This window comes from Phalacrocorax carbo, chromosome 1, assembly GCF_963921805.1.
Source record: "Phalacrocorax carbo chromosome 1, bPhaCar2.1, whole genome shotgun sequence".
Taxonomy (NCBI): domain Eukaryota; kingdom Metazoa; phylum Chordata; class Aves; order Suliformes; family Phalacrocoracidae; genus Phalacrocorax; species Phalacrocorax carbo.
Window position 1 is genome coordinate 7367049 of NC_087513.1, and position 8349 is coordinate 7375397.

An 8349-nucleotide genomic window follows, 5' to 3' on the forward strand; every position below is an offset into this window, starting at 1 on the left:
TTTTAGTATAATTTTTAAGTATTTTGAAAGATATTTATAAATAGGACATCACACTAAAGAAAATCTCTGTTTCTAACTAAGTATGCCACATTCCCTCCCCCATCTCCCAAACAATAAGACAACAGATTCATATACTGACTATCCCATATGGAACGCTGCATTGCAATTTTTAAGATGCTTGTCCACGTCTTCTGAAGAAAAAATTGTTCACAAAACTTCACAGTATATTTGGATATGGGAAGAGACAACTTAACGAATTGGGAACCTATTCAGGACTTGGCGTATTTAACAGCCATTGGCAACAGCACCAATGCAGAAATGTTTCTGACACTGATTTACAGAAGCGAGACCAATCAAATCAGTGTTGCTTAAACACGTACTAGCAAATTTGGCTCCCTAATACATATCTACAACTAAAAGGTTTCAAAGCTCAGCATCTCAGAACTACCCGGATTTCAAAAACACTTACCTACATAATCTTAAAACAATATTAAATCAGTATTTAACCAAGGAAAAAATTAACAAACCCCAAACAACTAAGCAGCCCCACCAAACCCCTTCATATTAAAGGTCAGAACTAATTTTTCCATCTCTGTAGGCCAGTTAAGTGGGACCCGTTCCTCACATATCCACCTGGGAGATGCAAATCCTCTACATGTTCTGTTTCCAATTCAACAATAACAGTTCATTAATCTTTTCTCACTACAAATCCACATTGGGAATTCCATCAGTTTGAGACAGCTAAACGATATCTCCCACCATTTTTCGCAAAAGGGGTTTGAAACAGAAGCTTTTAGCATATAAACATCACTGTAATACCTTACCAGTAAGATTAGGTCCTTTAGGACATTGCATGAGACTCTCCAACAACTTTATTAAAATGCTTTTCATCAAGAAGTCTATTAAACAAAAAAAAGGAGAGTAACACATTTGTTCTAAAAAAGGCATTAGATTCTGAAAGATTGGGAGCTAAGTTTAAAAAGAAAACACTGGGGGGGGAAAAAGGGTTGTTTTATTAAAGAAATGCTGGAATGCCACAATTCCAATACTCTAGTTTTTCTCTCTGTCCCCCACCTGTTGTTAGCAGGACAATTCAAATACAATTGGGGGGAAAAAAACCCAAACAAAATATCCAGCTACACCTGTAACTTTAAACAACATGGTCACTTTCCAAAATCATCACACTACTCAAACTCTGATTCATTTCAGAAACTCAGAATTCTGTTTAAAAGATATCTGTTTGTATAAAAACAAAATAGAGAAGATGGGATCAAAAGAAAAGGGATGGACATTAATCGGGTACACTGGGATTTCGACCACAAGGCAATATTATCCACTTTTTCCCCATGAAAAACTGTTGACCAAAATAAACCCAACGATCTAGTTTATAATAGATTTCTGTCCTGTATCACACAATATGTATGTTACAATACTCCTCCCTACCTGCTACATATACAGCTCCTTATCTCACAAACCTTCTCGTAGTGTCGTCTTGCTTATGTCTACCAAGCACCGATGGCAGGAGGCAGGCGGCGCGGCTGCTGCCCCAAGCGCGGATTCACCGGTCAGCACAGGAGCGCCAGCCGACAGCAAGGATGTCCTTTTAGACACTGTTACTTTTCCTCAATTGCCAGTTATCACAAGATCTGTAAAAAGTTTATACCTTCAAAACATCTGCCTCATTTGACTGAAACTGGCAGAAAGATTCAAAAGTTGTGGGATGCAAAGAAAAATGGAAACAGAGAGGCAGCAGGATTGCCTGGGTCTCACTTCTATCGGAGATAAGACTGAAGATACACAGTTTGGTTCACATTAAGGGAACGGTAAGGAAACATTAAGAGAAACTTAATCATTATGAGAACTCCTATTTAATACCTAATGTTTATGTGAATCTCCTGATGAAAAGGCAAGATAACAACATGAACTTCATAAGCCAGTAGATAGGAAGAACTAGCACTTACAGCTGAAGATTAGAAAGGATAGAGAAGACAGATACAAGTGCTCCATATGCTTTTGGACCCTTGACAGTCCATTTCTGCAGTGACATTTAGATGCTTTAACACTCTATCTTCTTAGTTTTATCACATACAGATGCTGTTTTTCCAGAGAAAATGACTTCTCTTAATTTTCCACAATTTTTTTCAGAGTTTGAAAAACTGATGTGGTTGAGTTCATGATGATCTAGGCTCAGAAACTTGAGAAATAGGTTTGAAAGTCACAGGCAACATTTAAGAGAAAGCATCCATGTACTTACTCACAAGCAAACCAAAAAGTCATAAAAGGTATTCAGCACCATTAATCTAGTCACCATTCAGAAGAAATAGATAAAACATCAACACCTTGGTCTGGTCTGATATGACTGAATCCTCTCAAATCAATAAAAACAGCCGACTGTCACAGACTGCAGTACCACGAACCAGAATCTCAATACTTGCAAATACAAGTATGGGGGAAGAAATACAGCTTTATTAAACTAAGAATATTGAGATTTTCCACATTTTTTACTGCTACCAGAAATTAAATTGATCACATAAACAATCCTTTATGCAGCTACTCTATTACAAAAGAGATAAGGAAGATAAAGACTGTAGGCAAGACCTGCTGAAAAACCTCAAAGAGCAACAAAACTTCTTCACCGTTACAAATCGCACCACTAGAAAATTAAAAGTTTCAAGAATTGAAATGCAATTAAGGTTTCCCTTAAAGTAAGGGAAAGAACATGAGAAAAAGACCCCGGTCAATCAGAAGAAAACAAACTAAGCCATAAGTTTTGAAAGATGAGACGCAGAGGAAGTCAGGAAATTAGAACGCAGGGAAACAAGCCCCCCCTGCGCACGGGCAGGGAAGGCAGGCCTGCCCAACCGGCCGGGCACTTTTACTTTCGATTCCATTAGTCTCGGACAAAGTGTTTTGCTGTCAGATGTGAAGGAACGCGCTTTCCACTGGGGAGAAAAGAGGCCTACATACAAGTCACTGAACAGACACAGAGCCAGAGCGCTCCTGGCTGGCAGCCCTCCCGGGCCCCCAGATGCCGACCCACGTCCGCAGGCTCCCCGGCAGCCCAGCCCCTCCTCGGGCTCTGCTCTCCCCGCTCGCCGAAGAACAACCGCCACCTGCTCCGCTCCCCGCCACCGCCGCCCTGCGGCCGCCCTTCCCTCCCCTCAGCCCCGCGGAGCCGCCTCACGGCCCCCGCCTCCCCGGGCCCTCTCTCCACACACACGGCAGCGCCGCCCCTCCCTCCCTCCCTCCCTCCCTCCCGAGGCGGCCGGTGCTCCCCCCCCCGTGCCCGGTACCTCCGCTCGGCGCAGACACGGACATGGGCCCGGGCCCGGCCCCGGCCCCGCCGGCTCCACCGCCCCCTCCCCGCTGCGCGAGGCCCCCTCGCTCTGCTCCCCTCACGACGCCCGCCGCGCTCCCTACCGGGGCGCCCGCCGCGCTGCCTGACCGACAGCGCAGCACAGCACAGCCCAGACTGAGCCCGCCACGCCCGCCCCGCGACGCCCAGCCTCGTAAAGGGAGGGCGACAGTTCCTAGCCGCACCGTCGCCGCTGCCCTGGACGGCCGAGCGAGGGGCCCTTACCGACGGGCGGGGGTCAGGCAGTGCGACGGGCAGCCCCGGGCGGGGTCCTGCCGGCGGGCGGCCCTGCTCGGGTTACCGGGCGGCCGCGGAGGCGGAAGTCCCGGGGGGTGGGGGGGCTGTTGGTGACGCCGTTCCTCACGGCGGGGGGCGGGGAAGGATGGGACATAAACGGCGCTTCCGTGGTGTCCCCAGCGCACGATTCGCCTTGTTGCCCTCCCGTGACGTCGCTGTCGTGACGGTCTTGGGTCATGAGTCGTCACGTCGCGTCACGCTAGTCGCCACGCTAAAGGCGGCCGTTCCGGGGGGAGTGCGCGGCAGCTGTACCGCACGGGTGGGCATCCGCGCGACGCTGCCTGATCCGTTCAGCTGTCACCGTGATAAAACACTGGGAATAACAGTGGCGTAATATCAAGTTATGACATCATTGATGATTTAAAGGATGTCATCTGTTGTGTTTTGTAGTCTAAATGTCTAAATCTGGTATCTCCACTTCGCCCTCCTGCCCTGTCAGTATTCTTGTCCGGACATCCGAAGGCATTTGACAACGGTAAATTTAGGTGCATGAATCTTCCCAGTTTATTTGAAATGCTCGTGGCCTGCGTGTCGGTATGGCCTGCCCAGAAGCTGGAGGCGATGATCCCTGCGGGTCCCTTCCAATTCAGGCCATTCTTAAGATTCTATCATCTGGGCATGGTGTCATTGGGCAACTCTAAAGTGACCCGAGCTGGAAAAGCTGGCAAAATCCAGAACTTCAGGGTGTGAATCTGATATTTATTTTACATTTAGAATCCAGATTCTGACAGAAGCTTTTTCTTAGTTACAGGGAAGTGTTGACACCCCCCCCCCCCCCGGACTTACAACAAGCACATGCACATACGTGACCGTGACAGCAGGCACAGGCCTGGATGTGCATAATGGGATTATTCAGCTGTTAAAGCCACCTTTTATTCAGGGGCAAGAGTCAGCCCAAATATAAGACTCTGTTTACTGATGCAGAGTTTTAGGTATCCTCTGCCAACTGGTACAGGAATGGACAGGTTTTTTTCCCATGAAAGAGCTCTCCTCCTGTTTGTTAACTTCATTGCTCGTTTTGCAGACGCATCTAAAAATCTCTTTCTGGAAAAGTTTGAAAGGACAAAGTCACGCTTGTTATTTACACAGATCACTCAAGTGCCCTGGCTACACAAAGACTGCATTTACTTGCCAGGATATCCTGAGTTACGAGGTTGATTAAACTGATTCACCAGAATGAAGAAGATCGGTGTGCTTACCAGGGAAAAAAAAGGGATTAAATGAGGAGGTAAGCTCCATATTCGTGTTGGTGCTTTATTTCCCGAAGGCACCAATCCTGCAGCCTGTCAGCGGGTGCTTTGTATTATTCTGTTTTGGGCTGGATTGAAAAAGCAGACTCGGCGTTACATTAGGCTTAAGGATCAGTTTTGGTGGCATTACATCAAGAAATGTTGGCTTATTGTCTTCTGAAGAACGATATCGCTGCCATTTTAACACAAATAAAATACACTTTTGCTACAGCTTTGAAGGGAAACAAAAGCTCCTTCTCTATTTATATCACATTCTCCCACATCTACGACGATGTTGGAACTGTCTTTTGTAAAGACCATGCAAGTAAATCTTGGTTTATGTTTGGTAGCTCGGAAAGCTTTTCCTCATAAAGTACCCATTTCACTTGTGTACATACTGATCAAGTTTTTATACTAACATACCAAAAATAAAACCAAGCAGGTCTCATTTCCTGAGTCTCAGATATAAACCATGTCTTCCAATTTTTTTTTAATTCCTGAAGATCTTCTTCCCAATTTTTTCAGTATGTTTCCTCAATTACTGGCACCAAACATACACACGGTAGTCAGAGAGTAATCACAGTTCTGCCAAATACTGGCCTAATGTAGAATCTGTAGGTGTACTCAGTATTCCCTTGTAGCCAAATCCAGAAAATGATCCTTTTTGCCAACTGAGCCGGTATTCACATAACTTTTTCAGACCCATCTGTTTTATTCCCAAAATATTTAGATTTTTAGATTATTCATAGTCAGTTTCCTGGAAAGAAGCTACATTTTAGTGCATGTACTTTTTCAAGGTGTACAAGCTTGTGCCTCATCCTGTTAAAATCACAGAATCATAGAATGGTAGGGGTTGGAAGGGACCTCTGGAGACCCTCTCGTCCCACCCCCTGCTTGAGCAGGCACACCCAGAGCAGGGGCACAGGGCCGCGTCCAGGCGGGGTGTGAATGTCTCCAGGGAAGGGACTCCACTGCCTCTCTGGGCAGCCTGTGCCACTGCTCTGGCACCCACACAGGGAAAGGGTTTGTCTTCATATTGAGGTGGAACTTCCTGTGTTCCAGCTTGTGCCTGTTGCCCCTTGGCCTGTCAGTGGGCACCACTGAAAAGAGTCTGGTCCCATCCTCTTGACACCCACCCTTCAGATATTTATAAGCATTGATGAGATCCCCCCTCAGTCTTCTCTTCGCCAGGCTGAACAAACCCAGGTCTCTCAGCCTTTCCTCATAAGGGAGATGCTCCAGTCCCCTGATCATCCTGGTAGCTCTCTGCTGGACTTGCTCAAGCACTTCCACATCCGTCTTAAACTGGGGAGCCCAGAACTGGACACAGGACTCCAGATGTGGCCTCACTAGGGTAGAGCAGAGGGGGAGGATAACCTCCCTGACCTGCTGGCCACACTCCTGTTAATGCAGCCCAGGATACCCTTGGCCTTCTTGGCCACAAGGGCACAGTGCTGCCCACCAGCACTCCCAGGGCCACCTTAGTAAAGCCGCTTTCTGGTACATCAGCCCCCAACCTGTACCGGTGCAGGGGTTGTTCCTCCCCAGGGGCAGGACCTTGCACTTGCTCTTATTGAATTTTATGAGGTTCCCCTGGGCCCAGCTCTCCAGCCTGTCCAGGCCTTGTTGGATGGCAGCACAGCCTTCTGGTGTCTCAGCCGCTCCTCCCAGCTTGGTATCATCAGTGAACTTGCTGAGGGCACGCTCTGTCCTTCTGTCCAGGTCATTGATGAACATGTTGAACAAGACTGGCCCCAGCACAGACCCCTGGGGAACACCACTAGTTACGGGCCTCCAACCAGACTCTGCCCCATTGATCACAACCCTCTGAGCTCTGCCGTTCAGCCATTTTCGTCCACCTCACTGTCCTCTCATCTAACCCAAACTTTCTGAGCTTACCTATGAGGATGTTACGGGAGACAGTGTCAAAAGCCTTGCTGAAGTCAAGGTAAACAACACTCACTGCTCTCCCTTCATTGACCCAGCCAGTCACACCATCATAGAAGGCTCTCAGGTTGGTTAACTATGATCTCCCCTCGATGAATCCACACTGAGTACTTCTGATTAGCCTTGTAATAAATCACATTTGTTTATGTCCAGCGCATCTTGACACTCAGATCCAAGATAACCTCTCTTCACCACATACCACCAGCTGATAAACTTCACCAGGACTTATTTGTGGGCAGTTTTTTCAGGCTGATACAACTACTAAAGTGGCAAGGACTACAGTCCCTTTAGAAATGCTCCCAGCTGATGATGATTTTTTTTTAAAAATATTGCAAGTTCAGATCTTTGAGGTAGTCAGTCGTATACTCTTTAGTGTATACAACCTTGATTTTCAAGCATTTCTAGTTTGCTTAGCCAGAACATCAGGTAGTACAGAATCAACGTCCCATAGGGGTCTTCTCTAGGACAGGCTCACTGTGCCAGGAGAGTCAGGCCAGGAGAGTCCCCTTGCAAAGCCAGAGCATATGCCCTTAGCAGCGGTGTTTCTGCTGGCATAGGTATCACTTTCTCACATTTAGATATGAAACAAAGTCAACAAAACCTTTTATTGACCTAGATATAGTACAGCAAGGCTTTTGCCACATGTAATCGTGTGCTAGGCAAGATGATTACGCTGGCAAAGGTCTGCAAAGTACTTTAAATCTTTATTAACTGAATTTTGAATCACAGAAAAAACCCAACAAGTTTACTTGATGAGTTATATATTCCATAAACCCATGCTTAGACTTGATTAAACCCATAAGTGAACCTGTGTATACAAATATTCCATTACTTCACCAAGATCCACACTGTGTGACCAAACCACCTCATTTAGTCCTTTTTAACTTCGGAAGATTTTTGATGTTCAAACTTAAAGGTCTTTTCCAACCTAAATGATTCTATAATTCTATTCCTATCAGAGCTAACTGGGAAATATTAAACTAACTCTCTATCTGCTTTAAAGCAAAACCACATTGATATCTGTTATTTGACTGATATTTGCATAAGAACTGTGGAAAAGTATTTCATCATCAGGTGATCTGCCTGCAACATTTGTCTTTTTCCCCAAGCACAGGGTAGAAATATTTAACTCTATCAACCTATCCTGCCTCTTTACTGTCAACTCCGCAAAATCATGTAATATTGCAACATTATTTTCAAGGTTCCTTTGTTCTAATATACATTGAAAAAATAAATATTCAAAGACACATTTCTGCTATGCTTTACTCTGTTGGCCACACGTCAACTGTCCTACTACAGCTGTATCCTTTTGCCTTCTCTGCAGCTTTAAAGGTCATTCACTTTTATTTTTCTACTGAATTGGCTGCTATAAATCTTCATAAGACCAACCATACAGACCTCAAGGAACACGAGTGGCCCCTCTCCAAGATCATAAAAAATCCCTGTCCAACTGTGGTGTCATAACTGATTCACTTGCAAAATCCTGTTCTGCCTGTTCCAAAGGCATATAACTAAAGCTTG

At 45.7% G+C, this 8349-nt stretch overlaps 1 protein-coding gene across 4 annotated transcripts in view; it reads right to left on the reverse strand.

The window, feature by feature from the left end:
- UPF2 (UPF2 regulator of nonsense mediated mRNA decay) overlaps positions 1-3708 on the reverse strand; it is a 72480-nt gene extending 68772 nt beyond the window's left edge. For 2 of the 4 annotated variants that reach the window (XM_064443028.1, XM_064443054.1), the window contains exon 1: positions 3294-3449. The gene's annotated coding sequence lies outside the window, so the exon portion shown is untranslated. Of the gene's footprint in view, positions 1-1475; positions 1627-3293; positions 3450-3580 lie in introns of those variants that run through there. The other 2 variants (XM_064443036.1, XM_064443047.1) reach the window with 2 other exon arrangements.
- Between the last annotated feature and the right edge of the window lie 4641 nt (positions 3709-8349).